This window comes from Emys orbicularis, chromosome 14 (assembly GCF_028017835.1).
Source record: "Emys orbicularis isolate rEmyOrb1 chromosome 14, rEmyOrb1.hap1, whole genome shotgun sequence".
NCBI classification, from domain to species: Eukaryota; Metazoa; Chordata; order Testudines; family Emydidae; genus Emys; species Emys orbicularis.
In genome coordinates this window covers 45,378,312-45,401,126 of record NC_088696.1, presented here as the reverse complement: position 1 = coordinate 45,401,126, position 22,815 = coordinate 45,378,312, and positions in this window count along the sequence as shown.

The following is a 22,815-nucleotide window of genomic DNA, read 5'->3' as shown; positions in this document are numbered from 1 at the left end:
GCCAACTTAATGTGCTTAGTGTGGACATACGCAATCGACTGTATAAAATTGATTTCTAAAAATCGACTTCTATAAAATCGACCTAATTTCATAGTGTAGACATACCCTGAGACAGGAGCTGAGGAATGATCGAGAGCTTGATCAACGGCTGGACACCGAGTTGAAGGAGGTAATGGTACCAAGCTTGTCTCGACCAGGTAGGTACTGTGAAGATGATTGGTTTTGTCCTGCCTGATCTTGTTCAACACCCTTAGAATTATGGGGTTGGAGGAAAGGCATAGAACAGACTCTTCCAGGGTAGAAGGGGGGCGCCTCCCAAGGAGTGGTGACCCAAGCATGCCTTTGAACAGAAGACTTCTGTAGGGGAACGGACTCGTCCCTGCAGCGCCTCCTGCTGGTGACTTCGGGGAATTAGCTCGATTTCCAGCCCGGAGCGCCCTCTGCAGGCCGGTGTCCCACTGCCAATTGGCCCCTGTGTCCCTCCCTGGACTCCGGTGCCCTGTTAGCTGGGGTGCTGCCCCCTGGCAGTAACCCCTTTCTCTCAGGGTCTCCCCTTCTTGGGGAACCCCCACCCACTATCCCCACCTCGCCTCAGTATAAGGCTACTGCCAGTCATCGTCTAGCCCCATGCCCTGGGGCAGACTGCAGTATCAGCCTACTCATCACTGGCAAGGCTGGGTTTGGACCTGCTGCCTTGGCCTACCCCTGGCTTTTCCCTGCCACAGCCCTCTCCCTGGCTGTTTTAAGCCCTTCAGGGCAGGAGCGGGGTAACCACCCTGCTACAACTTCCTATTCTCAGAGGTGGTGAAAAGATCAATCTCTGGCCATCTTCAGCTCAGAAATAAGCTGTGAAAATCCTGATAAAGTTTGTAGATGACACAAATATTGGGGGAGTGACATAATTGAAAGAGATTTTTTTTTGAGAGAGAGACATCCTGCTATGAGCACTGCCATCCCAGGGGTCCCTGCTCAGGCCCAGAGTGGTTCCATGCCCCCCAACCCCCACCTGAGTGCTGGCAATGGCTGGGTACTAGCCGTGAAACCTGCAGGCTAGAGGCACAACACACTTCTCTTCTAATCCTGGCTCCTCTGCCATGCTGTGCCCAGGGAGCAGCTTGCTTTCCTCAGAGCAAACCCCCATGCAGCTCCCCCTGGAGCCAGCGATAAGGAGCGCCAGCCCTTTCCCCTGGGCTCCATCACCAGTGGCTGCTGGCTTATAGAGAGTACCACCCCAGCAAATTAGACAAGCACACACAAGTGTGTGTCACTAAACACTGGAATAAATTGCCTAGGGAGGTTGTGGAATCTCCATCTCTGGAGATATTTAAGAGTAGGTTAGATAAATGTCTATCAGGGATGGTCTAGACAGTATTTGGTCCTGCCATGCGGGCAGGGGACTGGACTCGATGACCTCTCGAGGTCCCTTCCAGTCCTAGAATCTATGAATCTATGAAATATGAATCTCAAACACAGCGGGTCTGTAGCAAATCTATCGCAGGCTGCTATGTTTGCAATTCATATTTAGCAGCAGGGCATCTTCCCCACCGCCCCTGAGCCCACGCACAGACTGCGCAGTCAAGGTCATAAGAGCATAAGAACGGCCATACTGGGTCAGACCAAAGGTGCATCTAGCCCAGTATCCTGTCTTCCGACAGTGGCCAATGCCAGGCGCCCCAGAGGGAATGAACAGAACAGGGAAACATCAACTGATCCATCCCGTTGCCCATTCCCAGCTTCTGGCAAACAGAGGCTAGGCACACTATTCCTGTCCATCCTGGCTAACAGCCATTGATGGACCCATCCTCCATGAATTTAGCTAGTTCTTTTTTGAACGCCTTACAGTCTTGGCCTTCACAACATCCTCTGGCAAGGAGTTCCACAGGTTGACTGTGCGTTGTGTGAAGAAATAACTATCTTGAGTAGTTTTGTATCATCTGCAAATTTTTCCACCTCACTGTTTACCCCTTTTTCCAGATCATTTATGAATGTGTTGAACAGCACTGGTCCCAGTACAGACCCCTGGGGGGCACCACTATTTACCTCTCCCCGCTCTGAAAACTGACCATTTATTCCTACCCTTTGTTTCCTATCTTTTAACGAGTTACTGATCCATAAGAGGACCTTCCCTCTTATCCCCTGACAGCTTACTTTGCATAAGAGCCTTTGGTGAGGGATCTTATCAAAGGCTTTCTGAAAGTGTCTGGCAGTACGTGAAGCAGTGGAAGTTTCCTAAGGGGTTTGGAATGCTGGATTCAACCCACAAGCCATAGACTGTGGTGGCTGTAGAGTGCTCTAAAGTGTTGCATCTAACTGCCCCTTGTAGACCCTGCTGGCGAACTAGGGACCTTTTAGAGCACGGCAGCAGGGACTGCACATGGCAGTAAGGGACCTTTTATAGCGCACCAGCAGGGTCTGTATGTGGCAGTTTGAGAACTAGGGACCTTTTAGAGCAGTGTTTCTCAAACTGGGACTTGCAAGACTATTGTTGGGGGGGGGGGGTCATGAGAGCAGTGGCTGCTGGCTGGGTACCCAGCTCTAAAGGCAGTGCCGCCACCAGCAGCACCACAGAAGTAAGGTATGAAGGGGGGTCATCACAGCCTGAAATATTTTCATAGGGGGTCCCAGCAAAAAAAGTTTGAGAACCCCTGTTTTAGAGCATGCCAGCAAAGTCCACATGCAGCAGTTAGAGATCTAGAGACCTTTTAGAGTGCACAAGCAGGGTCTACATATGGCAGTTAGAGCACAGCACTTTAGAGAGTGCTATAGCTTACATCTCCAGTCACTGGCGGAGACTCCAGTACCTAGGTAGGTCCAAGGGCAGAATGAAGGGGGTGGCCATAATGGGAGTGGAGGTGGGAGAGGTCCTGGCCTATCCCAGCCTATGAGAAGAGAGGGGAGGGTAGCTGGGAGCCTTTCCCCGTCCCACTGGAGATGCCCACACCTCTCACCCCCAGGGCTGCGAGGTGCTCAGCAGTGGGTAAGCATGGAGGAAGCTGGGATGCTGTAGCCAGGCAGGGGAGTGCAGGGCCTGAAGTTGCTGGAAGCTGAGGGCAGAGCTGAAGTGATGTCAGAACTCTGGTAGCAGGACAGCTGGACAATAGAGCACCTCGGAGGGAGCAGGAGCCGGGCACAGAGGGGGGAGGCGGGGCTGTGCTGGGCTGTGTGGGGAGTCAGCCCCTGTTCCCCTGGGCCTCCCCCCTGCTCCCTTACTGCCCCATCTTCCTCCCAGCTCCTCTCCACTCTTCACCCCACTTGCCTCAATTCACCCACCCACCACTGTCCATTCCCCCTCTCTCTAGGCGCAGCTGCTCAGCTGGGGAAGGACAGAGGCATGGTTCCAGACTCAAGGGGATGAGGGAATGATCAGGCCTGTCTGAGCTGGAAGTAGCATCCCCCTGGCTGAGTGCCAGTCACCAGGGCCGTCCTTACCCATACGCAAAGTATGCAGCTGTGTAGGGCACCAGGAAATTTGGGGCACCACATTTCCTGGTGCATTGCACAGCTGCGTGCTGCTCCAGCCCCTGCTCCACCCCAGCCCCGCCCTCACTCCACCCCTTCCCCAAAGCCTCCGCCCTGCCCCGCCTCTTCCCTTCCCAGCCCCACCTCTTCCTGCCCCTGCTCCGCCCCACCCCCACCCCCACTCCCACCCCTCTGAGGAGTAAAGCAGGGCTGGGCCTGCACTCACTGGTGGCGGGAAATGCAGTGGCCCAGCCCCAGCTGCGCCGCCGGTGAGTGCAGGGGGGTGGTTCTCCCCTGCCCCCCAAGCCAGCCACGTCCCCCTGAGGAGGCCTGGGGCCAGCCTCCCCCCACCCCGCACAGAGGCCTAGGGCCGCATGCAGTCCCCACCTTGTGGGGCTGCTTAGGGCCCCAGAATAGCTAGGGACGGCCCTGCCAGTCACGAGCCCTGTGCAATCCCAAGAGAGCCTGGCCTATCCCTCACCCCCATGCTGATCCCTCCCAACCCTGCTCCCATCGCCATGAGCATAGCAGTGTCTTCATGTGCTGGGCCCAGATCCAGCCCCTAAATTAATCTGTGTATTACATTTGGGTTACTGAAAACAAGAGAAATGTAAAACAAAGGAACAAAAATCTTTATTATGTTAACTAACTTAAGCTGTTTAAGGTTGCATCCTACAGACCAAAAGATATCACACCACAAAAACACTAGAAGATACCGGTACACAGTGAAGGAACCCCCAAGCATCAAGAAAAGAAAAATGAAGAGCTTTATAAATAAGAGACTGGTCAAATACACCTCAATCTACCATATGTGGACAACTAAGTTGGCAGTCAGCTAATAGTCACTGTCAGTTAACTTAAACTTGGCTACTATGTAAAAGCAACTGTATTATTGCTGTATGTCATTTACAGTGTGCTAACCTGTTTAACCAACACACTGATAAAAATCAACAAACAAATGGCAGCAAACAACATGAAGGCAAGGAAAAAACAAAGTGGTAAGCACCAGTCATAATTTGGGTTAGTGACACTACATCCTAACTCGGGCATATGTTATTCAAAACAATCTTGTTCAGGTACCAATTGGGTACCAATATTACATCCTAACACAGCAATATTAAAAAAAATGGGTTACTGTCCAGTCAGTAGGTTATCTGGAAGACAGCATCCATAAGAAACAACTGGATCTACGTCAACTACTGGTGTATCACAGAGCCATGCAACCAATGGAACAAGAAAGCTAGCTGTTCCTGTTTCCTGACCAGTAAAGCTTACCAGAGGGTGACAACCAGCAGTATGGGTAACCTATAACATGGATGGACAGTACTGTATAGTAACTAATTACAGAACATTTATATATAAAGGTCTCATTTGTAATGTCACTACTCCAAATTTCTGTTTTACTTCTCATATACATAGCACTGTGGGACACACTGTAATAATATTTATCCCAATATTTCAAAACACTCAGCTCACTACTACTACTAATACAGATGGTAACTGTAATTGCCCTAATAGGGTGTGTTGCTACCTGCAATACCATAAGGGCCAAATCACAACACCACATTAAAAAAGGATTGTAATGCTTGAATATAAGGTGGTGTCATATATACAGACACATACACTCTCTCTATATATACACTGATATACACTACAAATATATGCACCATATCCATATTACTCATATATATTAATTATATGGGAGTGCCACCAAGGCTCAATCATAAAACTACATTCCTCAATCAAAGTCCCAGGCCTAACATTCCCAGGCCCACCATAAGGAACAAAACATATAATTGAAAAATAAAATCTGTCCATCAGCTGTACAAGGGAATGTGCAGACTAAGGGAGAGATGGGGCATAAATATATGACCCATAAGGTAAGGTGACCACATAACAGTGTTTAGCCCACTGGGTCATCTTCAGTCCATGCATTATGTTTTTCTGGGACGATGGGTAAACATCCTCCCATAAAAAGACAAAAAGTGGGGGCATGTAGCAGGAAGAGGGCCTAAAACATAAGGCCTTGTATCAGAGGCCTGGTCTGAGGCCTGGGCTAAAGTAGTCAAAACGTTGCTGATATAAAGCAAAGTTAAGTTGTGAGCAAGAGGCAGGCCCTGCTCACAGAATCTGGCAAGAACAGGGTTAATATTGCAGAAACGCACATTCCTAAGTGGTGCGAGGCATAAGAATATATATATGCCAGCACATTCCAGAAAGGTGATGCCAGCACATTCCCCAAAGATAACAAACACACTAACCCATCCTAAAGATAAGGTCAGGATGACAGCATGATGGATAGAAATGTTTTGATCAAACCAACAGGTACAAGGTAATGGGTGGTGGTTAGCTACATCAGAGGGTGGCATCTAACTACATCAGAGGGATGATACATAATTTGTTTGTATCAATGTATTAAGATGTATCTCAGAGGAAATGTCTTTGTCTGGCTGAGGGGAGAATGGAAAGTCCCGCCATTCACTGAGATGGTCCATTCTCACGAGCATACATGTGTTAGGGTATGTCTACACTACGAGAGTAGTTCGATTTCACTTAAATCGAATATGTGGAATCGATATTGCAAAGTCGAACGTGTGTGTCCACACTAAGGACAGTAATTCGACTTTGTGAGTCCACACTAACGGGGAAAGCGTCGACATTGGAAGCAGTGCACTGTGGGCAGCTATCCCACAGTTCCCGCAGTCCCCGCTGCCCATTGGAATTCTGGGTCGAGCTGCCAATGCCTTCTGGGTAAAAAAATATGTAGAGGGTGCTTTTGGGTAACTGTCGTCATCCGTCTGTCACTACCGCCCTCCCTCCCTCCCTGAAAGCGCCGGCGGGAAATCAGTTCGCGCACTTTTCTGGTCAGTGACAGCGCGGATGCCACAGCACTGCGAGCATGGAGCCCGCTGCGACCATCGCTGCAGTTGTGGCCGTTGTCAACGCCTCGCAGCTTATCATCCACCTTTCCCAGAGGCAGATGCAGATAAATCAGGTGAGGAGGCTATGGCACCGCGGTGAGGGCCTGAAGTCTGAGAGTAGCACAGGCCTGTCAGAAAGCACGGGACCCAGCGCCGAGGACATCACGGTGACAATGGGTCATGTGGATGTTGTGGAACGGCGATTCTGGGCCCGGGAAACAAGCACGGACTGGTGGGACCGCATAGTGCTGCAGGTCTGGGATGAATCCCAGTGGCTGCGAAACTTTCGCATGCGGAAGGGGACTTTCCTTGAACTTTGTGAGTTGCTGTCCCCTGCCCTGAAGCGCAATGACACCCGGATGCGAGCAGCCCTGACTGTCCAGAAGCGAGTGGCCATAGCCCTCTGGAAGCTTGCAACGCCGGACAGCTACCGGTCAGTCGCGAACCACTTTGGCGTGGGCAAATCTACCGTGGGGGTTGTTGTGATGCAAGTAGCCAACGCAATCATTGAGGTACTGCTCTCAAAGGTAGTGACCCTGGGAAACGCGCAGGCCATCATAGATGGCTTCGCCGCGATGGGATTCCCAAACTGCGGTGGGGCTATAGCTGGAACTCACATCCCTATCCTGGGACCGGAGCACCAGGCCAGCCAGTACATTAACAGAAAGGGCTACTTTTCAATGGTGCTGCAAGCACTGGTGGACCATCGGGGACGTTTTACAAATATCAACGTTGGATGGCCTGGCAAGGTTCATGACGCTCGCGTTTTCAGAAACTCTGGTCTGTTTAGACGGCTGCAGGAAGGTATTTACTTCCCGGACCACAAAATAACTGTTGGGGATGTGGAGATGCCTACAGTGATCCTCGGGGACCCAGCCTACCCGCTAATGCCCTGGCTCATGAAGCCCTATACTGGCGCCCTGGACACTGAAAAAGAACTGTTCAACTACCGGCTGAGCAAGTGCAGAATGGTGGTGGAGTGTGCTTTTGGCCGTCTCAAGGGGAGATGGAGAAGCTTACTGACTCGCTGTGATCTCAGCGAAACCAATATCCCCATTGTTATAGCAGCTTGCTGTGTGCTCCACAATCTCTGTGAGAGCAAGGGGGAGACCTTTATGGCGGGGTGGGAGGTTGAGGCAAATAGCCTGGCTTCTGATTACGCCCAGCCAGACAGCCGGGCGATTAGAAGAGCCCAGCGGGACGCGCTGTGCATCCGGGAGGCTTTGAAAGCTAGGTTCCAGAGTGAGCAGGGTAACCAGTGACTTTTAAGTTTCTGTACAGAGAAGCTGAACCTGCCCCCGTTTCTTTACCCAGTTAATGTTGACTATCCTCTCCAGTTACATACCCCCTTTACCCCCTTCCAAAAAAATAAAATCAGTTCTATTTTGTTAATGAACACCGTTGTCTTTATTACTGTTTTCGCGGGAATGTTTTAAACCTGGGACGCAGACTGTGGTGGGGAGCGGGTGTAGTGTACTGATGCAAATGACGCTTCTAAACTCCAGGAATGACAGGCTCCGCAGTGGTGGACTGGTTGTTTCAACGGAGCCTGCCAGCCCTCCTGATCGGGACTGCGTGTATGTGGGGGCTATGTGACTTTGTGGCAGGGGGAGGAGGGTTACAGATCCCCTGCTGCGTGGCTCTGTGATCCAGGATAAGGACCGCTGCATAAGATCTGTAACTGCCCTCCCCCGCCACAAAGTCACAGAGCAACCCCCCCCCCCACAGAACATGAAAACCACCTCCCAAACTGACCAGGGTAACTAGTCACTGCACTGTGTATGTGCCCTGCTGCTGGACCTGCCCCCGCCTCTGTACCCTGCTAAAGGTGACTGTCCTGTCCAATTACCAACCCCCTTCCCCCCCTTCAGACAGACTCTCCTCCAAAAGAACATGATGGAAACAGTAATTAACAGAAACGTATATTTTATTAGCAACTACACATGAAACGGGGGGTTGAAACTTGGACGGGGGCTTGTGTGAGGCGGGAAGGAAAGGACTTGTCAAATTTTGGGGAATGAGAGCCTTCTAGTAGTAGAGCAGTCTGCAGGGGTGGAGTGAGAGTTTTCACGGACTCTGCCGCCCCTCCTTCTTTGGACTTTGGGTGAGGGGGGTATGGGACTTGGTGGCGGGGGAGGGCGGTTAGAGATAGACTGCAGCGGGGCTCTGTCCTCCTGCCTCCGTTCCTGCAGAACATCCACAAGGCGCCGGAGCGTGTCCGTTTGCTCCCTCATTAGTCCAAGCAGCGTTTGAGTCGCCTGCTGGTCTTCCTGCCGCCACCTCTCCTCCCGTTCCATGTGTGAACGGTGCATTTGGGACAAGTTCTCCCTCCACTGGGTCTGCTGGGCTGCCTGGGCTCGGGAGCAGCCCATGAGTTCCGAGAACATGTCTTCCCGTGTCCTCTTCTTCCTCCGCCTAATCTGCGCTAGCCTCTGGGAGTGTGATGCCAGGCTGGGTTGGGAGACAGTCGCAGATGTGGCTGTGGGAATGGGAAAAAGGGAGTGAATTCCTCAGAAAGATAAATGTAGTTGTGAACAAAGAACATAGTCTTTCTCTGTGAACAAGACCATGCACTGCACCTATCACATGCGCACTCAGGACAAGGTCGAATTTTCGGCCCTCGCCTTCAGTACCTGGGGTCTTGCACTGCCGATCTGAGAAGCGGGGCAGGACACCGGAATTTGTGTAGCAGGCAGACATGGTAAGCCATAGACTTGTGGCTGCTTAAAACTTTAATAGTAGCACTGGCCTCCTTTCACATTGAAAGCAATGCCAGTCTCTGCTGCCAGCAATCCGGCAAGCATGAACTCTGCCCCTGTCCCACCCCCTCGCGGCTGTCCCAGGGAAAGATCCCTGTATGCTGCCCCTCTCCCGCCTCCACCGCGTGGCTGTAAACCGCCGGTTACAGTTCTGTAAAGGAACGGGCAAGCAGTCCCAATACTAACATTCCCCTACCTAATTCAAAGCAGGTAACCATGAGCGACATCACCCTGATGAGGATCTCAGACAGTGATAAAGAAAGAATGCTTCGGGAAAGCCTGCAAAGACCAGGGCCGTATGCCGCCATGCTCTGCAGGGCAATGATCCGGAGTACTTGATTGTCTCCTGGCGCGGAAACATTTCCTACCACGGAGGACCCAATAAGGCCGCTCTCCCCAGGAACCTGATGCAAAGGCTTTCCAATTACCTCCAGGAGAGCTTCGTGGAGATGTCCCAGGAGGATTACTGCTCTATCCCCGGACATGTAGACCCCATTTTACTGTAGCTGCACTGGCAGGGACTAAACAGTAGAGCGGCTTGGGCAGAACAATCATGCAAAACCGGACATTGTTAGATTTTTTTTCAATAGTTGCACTGCCCAGGACTGAAACGTTAAGCGCCTAGGGCAAACTAATCATGAAAAACCCATTGTTGTTATTGTTAATATTCCAGTTCTGTTAAAATTAAATGTTTAGATGTTTAAAACACTTACTGCTTGATCCTTCCCCTGATTCTGTGTCCGGGTTAACGGCTGGGGACAGTTGGTAGGGGATCTCTGTAAGGGTGATGAAGAGATCCTGGCTGTCGGGGAAATCAGCGTTGTAAGCGCTGTCGACTGCCTCGTCCTCTTCATCTCCTTCCTCATCTTCCCCGTCCGCTAACATGTCCGAGGAACCGGCCGTGGACAATATCCCATCCTCAGAGTCCACGGTCAGTGGTGGGGTAGTGGTGGCGGCCGCACCTAGGATGGAATGCAGTGCCTCGTAGAAACGGGATGTCTGGGGCTGGGATCCGGAGCGTCCGTTTGCCTCTTTGGTCTTCTGGTAGCCTTGTCTCAGCTCCTTGATTTTCACGCGGCACTGCGTTGCATCCCGGCTGTATCCTCTCTCTGCCATGGCTTTAGAGATCTTCTCGTAGATCTTTGCATTCCGTCTTTTGGAGCGCAGCTCGGAAAGCACGGACTCATCGCCCCACACAGCGATCAGATCCAACACTTCCTGATCAGTCCATGCTGGGGCCCTCTTTCTATTAGATTGCATGGCCATCTCTGCTGGAGAGCTGTGCATCGTTGCCAGTGCTGCTGAGCTCGCCACGCTGTCCAAACAGGAAATGAGATTCAAACTGGCCAGACAGGAAAAGGAATTCAAATTTTCCCGGGGCTTTTCCTGTGTGGCTGGTCAGAGCATCCGAGCTCGGACTGCTGTCCAGAGCGTCAACAGAGTGGTGCACTGTGGGATAGCTCCCGGAGCTATTAGCGTCGATTTCCATCCACACCTAGCCTAATTCGATATGGCCATTTCAAATTTACCGCTACTCCCCTCGTTGGGGAGGAGTACAGAAGTCGAATTTAAGAGACCTCTATGTCGAACTAAATAGCTTCGTGGTGTGGACGGGTGCAGGGTTAATTCGATGTAACGGCGCTAAATTCGACATAAACGCCTAGTGTAGACCAGGCCTTAGTGTACCTATAACCATTGAGCCAGGGCATTAACACCGTGTTTTGTCGGCAATAAACCTGACCAAGTTCCTTCGCTGAAAATCGAGTCTGTGGATTTATTGGGCAGTTCGATCGGAGCCTGCTGTATGGGCTATCTGGCCAGAGTCAGTACAGCATGCAGAGAGAACACACACATGTAGCCAAACATCCAAAACTTATTTTGTCAATCAGTGTCTCAGTCGGGGGTCTGTGATTAACTTTGCATTTGAAAAGAGGTTCATCAACAAAAGTTTTGAGAACCTCTGATCTATCAAAGTTAGCTAGTTCTGAGCAGTATTCAAAGTTAGGGTTAAAGTTAGACAAGGCAATAGAACAAAAATTAGCCATAAAATAATGAATTTTCACAAAATTGTAATGACATACAGTAGAGTTCCCAATTTTAGGAAGTACACAGCAAGACAATTATGAGTTCAAGGTTAGTTCTTTGAGCTATAACAAAATAACTTTAGTAAACCAGGTGATGATTAGATCAGCCTTAATATACAAGCCGCAAATAATATTTCCATACAATCATAGTGCACTGTAGGTGAAAAAGAGACATTTGAATTAGGCACCCCAAGCAACTTAGGATATGTCTACACTACAATGTTTGGTCAATGTAAATTACACCCGTGTACAGCCACCAACTTTTGTAGATCACTTGGGCACAAGCACAGTTGGCTGCTTGCGTCAGTGCTGCACGTCCTCACCACGAGGGGTTGTGTCAATGGAAAATGCAGTGCACTATGGGCAGGTATTCTAGCATGCCCCACACCAGTGCTCAGTGCTTTGTGGGATATCAGCAATTTTCTTAGGGATTTCTGAGACCAAGTGGTCAAATTCCCACAATGCCACTTTTTCCGTCCCATTATGTTTATTCCATCCCATAATTTTCATGCTATTTTCAAAATTCGGATACTCCTGTTCGCCACTTTTCAGTTTTTGCCATCTCTCTGGCAGAAGTATGGACCCTGCACAGCTCAGCACAATTCTGATCACCATTGCTAATACAAGGCACATGATTCTTCTGTATGTATAGATTTATCTAGATGCCCTTCCCCTTCATTAGCAGGCATATGGGCACTCACCTGGCAAGACTGAATTGACTCTAGCGAAGTTTGAAACAGCTCTTGGCTCACTGCTAGGGTGACCAGATGTCCCGATTTTATAGGGACAGTCCCAATTTTTGGGTCTTTTTCTTATATGGGCTCCTATTATCCCTCAGCCCCGTCCTGATTTTTCACATTTGCTGTCTGGTCACCCTACTCACTGCATGGTTTGTGTCTCACTCCCTTCAAAGCACCAGAAATTCCCTATGGACTCTTTTAGCAGTAAACATTGATTTTAAAATCTTATGCTTTTGATTAGATTAGATTATCTCACCCTTCATTCTGGTGTCCAGGGAGTCTCTTGCTGTGGTGAAAATTCCTTCTGGGTACCTTTTGATTTTCAGGAAAGCTCTTTCTTTCCCAAGGCTACTTATAGTTAGGAGTCCGGACATTAAGGTATCAAAATCCAAATTCTTGTCCACAAAGGACTTCTAGTTAACAAAAATTATCTCTTGGGAGAGTAGAATTACTGTACACTGCTTATATGAATTGGCTAGGCTGATCTGAGTTAGGATCAGGACACATCTGCATTCAGGACCTCTGGACCTGTAAAGGAAGATGGTGGGATCTCTTTGATGAAGATGAAAGATGAACTGGATTGCTTCAACAAAGAGAACAATTAATGGGATGTGGCACCCTTTTTTACAGCATCTTTCCATTCACTTGTAGTGTGGGCTGACCTAGTTCCAAAATGGGACCAGTTTATTGATATTGGCACCTCTGTATTGGCATTCCCAAAATTTTGGGAGGTAACCATCTCTGATTTACAGATGATATATTTATTTCTTGGACAGGTCAAAGTGTCATTGCACATCTACTCATCCAGTAGATGGCACCCACACTATAGAAAAGCTCATCTTTCCAAGGATTTCAAGCCTTTTCTTTCAGAGGGGTAGCCGTCTTAGCCTGTATCAGCAAAACCAATGAAGAGTCCTTCTGGCACCTTAGAGTCCTCCCCAGCGAGGGAAGCAGCGCTTTGCTGGGTCGAATTTGGGGTAGTGTGGATGCAAATTGATGGTATTGGCCTCCGGGAGCTATCCCAGAGTGCTCCATTGTGACTGCTCTGGACAGCACTTTGAACTCCGATGCACTAGCCTGGTACACAGGAAAAGCCCTGGGAACTTTTGAATTTCATTTCCTGTTTGGATGATTGGAACAGTATCCCTGATAATGTCACGGCAAACCTGGTGGCTGAACTTTGTGACTTTGTCCTCACCCACAACTATTTCAGATTTGGGGACAATTTATACCTTCAAGTCAGCGGCACTGCTATGGGTACCCTCATGGCCCCACAGTATGCCAACATTTTTATGGCTGACTTAGAACAATGTGTCCTCAGCTCTTGTCCCCTAGCGCCCCTACTTTACTTGCGCTACATTGATGACATCTTCATAATCTGGACCCATGGGAAGGAGGCCCTTGAGGAATTCCACCAGGATTCAACAATTTCCACCTCAGCCTGGACCAGTCCACACAAGAGATCCACTTCCTGGACACTACAGTGCAAATAAGTGATGGTCATATAAACACCACCCTATACCAGAAACCTACTGACCGCTATACTTACCTACATGCCTCCAGCTTTCATCCAGACCACATCACACGATCCATTGTCTACAGCCAAGGCCTAAGATACAACCGCATTTGCTCCAATCCCTCAGACTGAGACAAACACCTACAGGATCTCTATCAAGCATTCTTAAAACTACAATACCCACCTGCTGAAGTGAAGAAACAGATTGACAGAGCCAGAAGAGTACCCAGAAGTCACCTACTCCAGGACAGGCCCAACAAAGAAAGTAACAGAACGCATCTAGCCGTCACCTTCAGCCCCCAACTAAAACCTCTCCAGCGCATCATCAAGGAAATACAACCTATCCTGAAGGACGATCCCTCACTTTCACAGGCCTTGGGAGACAGGCCAGTATTCGCTAACAGACAGCCCCCCTACATGAAACAAATACTCACCAGCAACCACACACCTACAACAAAAACACTAACCCAGGAACCAATCCCTGCAACAAATCCTGGTGCCAACTCTGTCCGCATATCTAACCAAGGGACACCATCATAGGACCTAACCACATCAGCCACACCATCAGGGGCTCATTCACCTGCACATCTACCAATGTGATATATGCCATCATGTGCCAGCAATGCCCCTCTGCCATGTACATGGCCAAACCTGACAGTCTCTTCGCAAAAGAATAAATGGACACAAATCAGACATCAAAAATTGTAACATTCAAAAACCAGTAGGAGAGCACTTCAATCTCCTTGGACACTCAATAACAGACTTAAAAGTGGCCATTCTTCAACAAAAAAACTTCAAAAACAGACTTCAACGAGAAACTGCAGAACTGGAATTAATTTGCACACTTGACACCATCAAATTAGACCTGAATAAAGACTGGGAGTGGCTGGGTCACTACAAAAGGTAATTTCCCCTCTGTTGATACACCGTCTTGTCAACTGTTGGGAATGGGCGACATCCACCCTGATTGAATTGGCCTCGTTAGCATTACAGAAAGTAATTTTCCCTTTGTTGATATTCACCCCTTCTTGTCAACTGTTGGGAATAGGCCACTTCCACCTTGACTGAATTGGCCTCCTTAGCACTGACCCCACACTTGGTAAGGCAACTCCCATCTTTTCATGTGCTGTAATATATATACTGCCTACTGTATTTTTCACTCCATTCATCTTATGAAGTGGGTTTTAGCCCACGAAAGCTTATGCCCAAATAAATTTGTTAGTCTCTAAAGCGCTACAAAGCCTTTTCTTGGAGCTCTTTCATTTCTTAATTAGCATTGTTAATTAAAATATACACTAACAAAATTGTTTGAAAAGTCTTTTCGCTCCATTTTCTGTTGACAATTTTTCTTGATCCATTTCAACAATAGGATGAAAGTTTTTTCATATTTTGTTATAATTGGGCGATAATCATCTTTTCTGGTTTTACTTCATTTTGAAGTTTAAAGTTTATTCTTCTTTTCCCCCCCACTGAGCTCTAATACTAACATGTTCTGACATCTTATGTCAAGTCACTAAAGGGACACTGGTTAGGTTTAAAATTTTTATGTATATTCTTACTTTGTTACTAACTCTTGAATACAACAATTCATAGAATCATGGAATATCAGGATTGGAAGAGACTTCAGGAGGTCTAGTCCAACCCCCTACTCAAAGCAGGACCAATCCCCAATGGAAACAATTGTAGAAAAATCTAGATGACTTTCTATCATTTAGCTTACGTAACTTTTTGCAGTTGACCAAGCTTGGAATAGATCATTTAACTTTTGGAAACATCCTACTAGGCCCCAAGAGTTTATACTGCACCTGCCTGGAGCTCTAGAGGTGTTACCATACTACAAATAATAGACTAGAAACTGACTTTAAACAGGAATGAAACTGACACTTTCAAGTCACTTTCACAGTATTACCAACCCCAAATGTTCCAAAATCATGAGTCAGACTCATCAAAAATCATGTGATTGGCTTAAAAACGAGATTACATAAAAATAAAAGATGTTGTGTTCTTTTTATTTGCCTTCTGCTTTTTAGCCTTAAGGGTGCCCTGGGGTCACATTTTAAAGCTTTCTCCACAGCCACGAGGGCTAGAAACCTTACATTTTTCTTTAAGAATGAACGCTGGAATCATCACAAGGGGCTTAAACACAACACTACAGTGATTGAGTTGCAGGTCTCACAGGAGAATATTTAAAACCAAACACTAAGAAAATTCCACATATTAAAGTTGGAAAAAAATTGGAATCTTCTGAGGTATCTCAGGGCCACTGCAGGCGGGAAAAGAAAATAAACAGGCACAGGAGCTCTGGGCAGCTCTTCCTCTTCGAAAAAAAGTTAGAGGGTCAAATTTTCCAGTCTTTAATCATGTAAAACGTCTATTGCTGTCAGTGCCTCCACTCATAGAGATTAACATATGCTCAATAACTATGCACCTCATACATAAATATCTGAGCCATCTTAGCCAGGGCTACATATTTTATATACATTGGCTCAGGGACTATATTTTCTGGCGTCTTGTGAACAGTGCTGAGCGCACAGAGGGTACCCAGTGAATAATACAAATCGTGACAATAATCATTGACTTTATGGACTCTATGGATGCAATTTCTGTTCTTTTTTCTGCAATTGGCCTGAATACAGCTGAAACCCTAAGACTTTGACTTTGAGGCATAAACACATTTGATACTCATACGTCACTTTCTCATTCCTTCCTTTTCTCAAACTCAGAACAAAAAATGACAAAACAAGATGGTTTTCAGTTAAAATGTAAAATTTCACATTGCTCTACAACCCAGCCTGGGGCAGAACCTGCCACTCCTTGGGGGTTAAGCGATCTCCTCTCAGCTGACTCTCATTCTCTCTCTTTCTTCATCCATCCTGACCTCTCTGCTGCTTTGCATGCTGTCAACCATGACATCCTTCCCAATCGCCTGGGACTGATTGCTGGAGTCTCAGAGAACTGGCCTTCTTGGTTTTACTCCCATCTATCGGAGTTCTCTCTCTCTTTTTTTGTTTTTGTTTTTTTTGTTTTTTTGTTTTTGCAGCATGCAGCAGAGAGATAGGCCGGTCCAGTGGATAGGGTGCTAACCCTGAGAGACCTGGGTTCATTTCCCTACTTCCCCCATGGGCTTCCTGTGTGACCTCAGGCCAGTGCCTTAGGGACAGAGTTTCAAAGGTTTTTAGGCACCCAAAGATGCAGCTAGGCATCTAGTGGGGTTAATAAAGCACCTAACCTTCCAAGCACTTTTAAAAATCTCGCTTGGTGCCTAAATACCTTTGGAAATCTGGCCTTTAGTCTCTCTGTGCCTCAGTGCTGCATCTGTACAATGCGGATAATAGCACTGCTCTACCTCACCGAGGGGCTGTGCTTCCGTTATACAAGGCGCTGGTGAGACCTCACGAGAACAAATGGATATAAACTGGCCGTGGGGAAGTTTAGGCTTAAAATTAGACGAAGGTTTCTAACCGTCAGAGGGGTGAAATTTTGGAACAGCCTTCCGAGGGAAACGGTGGGGGCGAAAGACCTCTCTGGCTTCAAGATTAGGCTAGATAAGTTTATGGAGGGAATGGTTTGATGGGATAACGTGATTTTAGTCAATTAGGCATTAACATGCCATCGCTGGTAAAATGAGGGTCCGGCTGTAGAATCTTGCCTGTATGCTCGGGGTTCTACTGATCGCCATATTTGGGGTCGGGAAGGAATTTTCCTCCAGGGTAGATTGGCAGAGGCCCTGGAGGTTTTTCGCCTTCCTCCGCAGCATAGGGCAGGGGTCGCAGGCTGGAAGATTCTCTGTGTCTTGAAGTCTTTAAATCATGATCTGGAGACTTCAACAGCTGAGTTAAGGGAAAGTGGGTGGGTCAGCTTTTGTGGCCTGCATCATGCGGGAGGTCAGACTAGATGACCATATTGGTCCCTTCTGACCTTAAAGTCTATGAGTCTATGAGTCTATGAAATAGGTTAGACGTTGTGAGGTGCTCAGATACTGTGGTGAAGGGGCCACATAAGTACCACAGGTAGAGTGGGAACCTCTTTGTACCTCTGCTATCCCTTCTCTTGGTTTTGGCACCTTCTTTTCACTTATCCCCCTGACATCTCCCTCTTTTTTTGATTGTGACCTTGGCTGTATTTCTTCTATTCTGATAACACTGCTCATCCTCTGAGGTCTCTTTTCACCATCCCCATGCAGTGGGATTCCTGTTTTACAGATCTAGGAACTGGAGTGCCTGGCTATGCTTTCAGGTGCAACTAAAGACTTCCAGATCCTTTATTTAATTTAATTAGCAGCCCTTTCTATCACCCTGCATTTGTTTTAAACAAATTACTGACTCCCTGCTCCTGGGACACAGGCTGGGAGCAGCACCTCTCCTCTGCAGAACTCATTACATTCCACACTCGGACTGCGCTGCAGTTAAGAGCTCTGTCTGGGGCTTGGGCGTGCGCGGTGGGCAGATTTGTCTGTAATTTAGAGGATGGGCAGGAGCCCTTTGCCACCCCCTAAAGGGCACCCCTAAATATTCAGGCCAACTGTCCAGAGCTAAATGTGTTTACCTCAACACAAAATTTAAACCACAATCTTCTTTGTGATTTTCCCTGCGACTTTCAAAGAGATAGAGTGCCCTGTTTGTTTTAGGATAAACATATTTTGAGACCTCTTTGGGATTACATTTTATTTCCAGTTTGATGTATGAGCTCAGTAGCATAGCTTCAGAGTAGGAGTTTAAGGAAAGAGGAAGGGGGAAGGGGATGAAGTACCCTTCTTAGAAGTGGAATATGGTATGGTGTCAATAGGGACTCCATTGGCTCTCTTTCCCTTCAACTATATGTCTCTTTGACTGTAACTACAATAAACAGAGTTTGTACCAATCCAGAGTTCATTGGGAGATGATTCTCGCCTTTAGCTTGGCTCAATGCGTGACCCCAAGTTATCTATTTCCTTATACCAGTACTTTGTAACTTCTAAGTAAAAGAATATCAAAATTGCATATCCAGAGGTCCAATCTGACCCTTTAGGCTCCCAAAAGTTCCCAGTGACTCTGACAGCAGTTTCCAACAGTGCAGGTATTTTTGTTTTCACTTTTCTGTTGAACAAAATGTCAGCAGGTGACAGCCTATGCTTCATTGGGGCCATGCTGTAATTTAACAGAGTCTGACTCCGCATTCTTTTTCATAGGCATGTTATTATTTTGACATAGTTTCCCATCAGCCTGTTCAATTGAGAAAAATGGGGACTAGAGATTACATGTCTAAACCCATACATCACTGCAAACTGCTTTAACTCATGCCCACTAAACTGTGGCCCATTGTCAGACATTACTCTATTAGGTATGCTGTATCTAGTAAAAATAGATTTGATATGCACAATGACCTGTTTAGCTTTAGTGTATTCTAGTAAGGCTACCTCAGGGAAGGGAGTCTAATAGTCAAGTACATAATATTTTCCAGCCTAAAGAAACACATCAATGCCTATGTGACGTTGCACTCCATACGCTTTATAAAAATATGTTTATAAGTGTGAATATGATGTAACTGGAATATGCTTTATGCAAAAGGTCTCTTGTAAAGTATCATTACAAAGGTTATTATCTACTGAGTATGTTCCTCCTACTTGTATGAATGTATCATTCTTGTATCTGAAACTAGGAATATGAAGAATAACTCTGAGGTCCTATTGTAATTATGCAAAGTGTGGGCCATTAGTGGTGGTTTAGAATCTTGATGGCTCCCATTGACTAGGACAATTGGTTTATTTACTTGCAAAACTTCCTGTATACATGAGGGCCAGCCCTGGAAGAATGGATGGGGTCTCAAAGGACATGTGAACATGTCACCTGATACTGGAATCCATCTTAAACCTGGTGCTTTTCCATTTAGAAGGAGGGACGGGAACCCAGAGAGACAAAAGATTCCTGCCTTGTGCCAAAGATATAAAAGGGGGTGGAACAGAACAAAGGGGGTCCCAGTCATGAGAAAGCCGCTGCTTTTCACCTAAGATGCCTGCTGGAACTAACAAGGACTGTACCAGGGGAAAGGATTGGGCCCAGATTAGGAAGGAGTCTAGTCTGTGAAAGAAGCTTATTGGACCATCTCTGAGGATGAGATTTACCTGTAATCAGTTTCTTAATGTATTAGGCTTAGACTTGCGTGTATTGTTTTATCTTGCTTGGTAACTTACTTCGTTCTGTCTGTTATTACTTGGAACCACTTAAATCCTACTTTTTATACTTCTGTTTATTGATAACCCCAGAGTAAGTGATTAATGCCTGCAGGAGCAAACAGCTGTGCATACCTCTCTATCAGTGTTATAGAGGGCGGACAATTTATGAGTTTACCCTGTATAAGCTTTATACAGAGTAAAATAGATTTATTTGGGGTTTGGACCCCATTGGGAACTGGGTGTCTGGGTGCTGGAGATAGGCAACCTGCTGAGCAGTTTTTGGTTAAAGCCTTCAGCACTGGGGGCGTGGACCAGACCTGGGTCTGTGTTGCAGCAAACTAGCATGTCTGGCTCAATAAGGCAGGGTTCTGGAGTCCCAAGCTGGCAGGGAAAATGGTCTCGGAGGTAATCTCAGCACATCAGGTGACAGTCCCAAGGGGGTCTCTGTGACCAAACCCGTCACAGCCTACTTGCTTCAGGGGCCAATTTTTCCGGTGACATCCAATATGGGCGGTTTCTCTTGAGCTGACCTGTATTTTGGCATGTGAGACAAGCCTGACAGCTTTCTCAAGTTTACTGCTTGTTTGAGGCTGGGATAAAATGTGTCTGGCCCTTCTCTTAGATTTTCCAATCCCTAAATGATCTGCATGTATCCTTTAAAACATATTTTTCTGTAACATCTTAGGAAACATTGTCCTGGTGCCTTTAAATAAAATCCCATCTACCCCTTAAATTGATGATATGGACTGGGAATATGATCTCTTGGCTACCCAATGCTAATAGCCTTAGGCTATGTCTACACTACAAAGACAATTACTGCAGTGACTGATCTCCAAGTGACAGATTTTCATTACCAATGTGGAAGCAGAGAAAGAACTGACAGGAAGGGGATGCAATGGATGACAGTTCGTTAGCAAGAGTTAGGCTAACTGTAACCCTAATAACGCGAGATTTGTAGAAGCGAGGAATGTGTGAGGCAAGTGGGAAAGAACTGTGTGAGAAGTTGTTGTGACCTTGTGTAGATAATGTGTAGATAATATGGAATGTAGACTGAGTCTACATTAGTGAGCAAAACAAGATATCAGAATGACCTATGTATAAACAAAATGCAGCTGTTGCTCATTATTGTCTGTAACAAAAGGTATAAATGCTTGCTGTAATTGTTTACCTGTTGAGAGATCTGCTTAGCTCTCGCCCTCTATGCAATTGATAGAGAGAAAATAAAGCATCTGACTTGCTGTACCCAAACAAAAAGTGAGAACTGTTTTTTTCTCCGACACCAATCTGCCTGGAGCATCAGTTGATCAGGCTGACACCACAGGATCGTTTGGGGAGGAGATGACGAAACGCATCAAGTGTCTAGATTTTAAAGCTTTATTGATAAAATAATAAAATCACAGCAAAGAGTGCTGGGAACGCTCCCACGTCACTCAGGGGAAGGAAGAAAGCATTAGAGCCCCAAGCCCTAACCCACTTTCATAGTCACACACACTACCCAAAGCTGGCCACGCTTGGGTGTAACGTAAGAAGAAGATGGGGGGGGGGGGAAGGATGGATGGGAGTGTTGTCCTGGGCCCAGGGCATCCGAGAATCTGCTGTGCTCTGTGAATTGTTCCAGCTCTCAGGAGGGTTTTAAGTCCTGGGCTTCTTTGGGGGTGTTCCATTCCGCGACCTCTATTCCTGGTGCCTTTTGTGCCAGTCCAAACCGGCTTTCTGTGGTCTCCTCGACTTTCTCCAAAACACACCAGCTAGGCGCTGTTGTCCTCTTTGTTTTCCTCTGTGCTGTCCTTCACTTGTCTCGCTTCTTATGGGCTGGCTCTGCAAGTCTGTGTCTGTGGATTCTGGGACCCCCCTCTTTCTTGGCCGGCAGCCGAGAGTCAGATGTGTGCTGTGGCCCTGAGCTGGCTGGTTAGTGTCTTATCTTCGGGCCTAGCAGGAGCGTGGGGTTAACCCGTTCTCTGCTCTTCTCTCTCTTTCTCTCTCCCCTCTCTTGGCCTCTCCTACTCCTGTAAAGGAATCTTCCATTCTCCACTCACACACCTTTGACCCTCCCCAAAATGCTTTGCGATGGTTGCAACAGCATTAGCCACATACAATGCTGATCTGCCTTCCCCGGGGACTCCCTGAGGGAGGGGGCCATTGGGGTGTGACATCCACACTACCCTCCTTGGGTCGGTGGTGCACGTCCTCACCAGGAGCGCTTCCACCAAACTAAGAGGGGCAGTGTGGGGAGCCAAGAGCCTGGTCTCTCAGCTCCTCTGGCAGTTCCCTGCTGGGAGCCCAGATGCCCCTCAGCTCCCGGAACGCTGCCCTTCCACTGGCCTCTCCATTCCCCACCAGGATCAAGGGGAAGCCTTCAGGGGCTTCCCACCTTGCCATTCCCCACTGGGAGTGGGGGGAAGCCACCAAGGGCTTCTTGCCCCTGCGGAGTGGGGTCCAGCTGTCACAGCTTCTCACACCCTCCCTCCCCTGCCCATTGCCCCGCTGGGAGCCCTGCGGCTTTGTCAATTTCAGAGCTCCAGAGCTGTGAAATTGACAAGACAGCCCATGTTCCCAGCTGGGAGAGGGGTGGGGAATCCACCCGGAGTGAGCTGGGTCCAGCCACCCTGATTTCTCGCTCTGTCTCCCAGCCGGGAGTGGGGGCCAGCCACCCAGTTCTCCAGAGGAGCGGGGGGCAGCTGGGCTCTGCCATGAAATTAACAAGAATAAGAGCCAAAAGCCGATGTAAACAATGCTGTGTCTCAATGGACACTGCGTCACCCTAACTACACCAACATAAAACCTATGGCTCTTGTTGAGGTGGTTTTATTATGTTGGCATAATTACTTTCTGAAGGTTTTCATCCTGAGCAGTAGTTCTGGCAGTCACAGCCCACGATTTGAATGAGACTGAACAAGCTTTTTAAAAATCAGTTTGAAATGTACAAACATCTAGCTCTGGATTTTGCTCCACTGCTGCTTATGTTAAATGCTCTAGAGAGTGTGTCTGTAAGCACCAAACCTTCACCAGGTTGTTATTCTGTTTGCAAATCAGACATTTGTAGCTGAAAAAATAATCTCTGTATTATCAGAGCGATGTCTGCCTTGCCCCTTTTGGCAGGGCAATATGTGGTGTCGGAGAATAACAGAGTTCTCACTTTTTGTTTGGGTACAGCAAGTCAGATACTTTATTTTCTCTCTATCAAT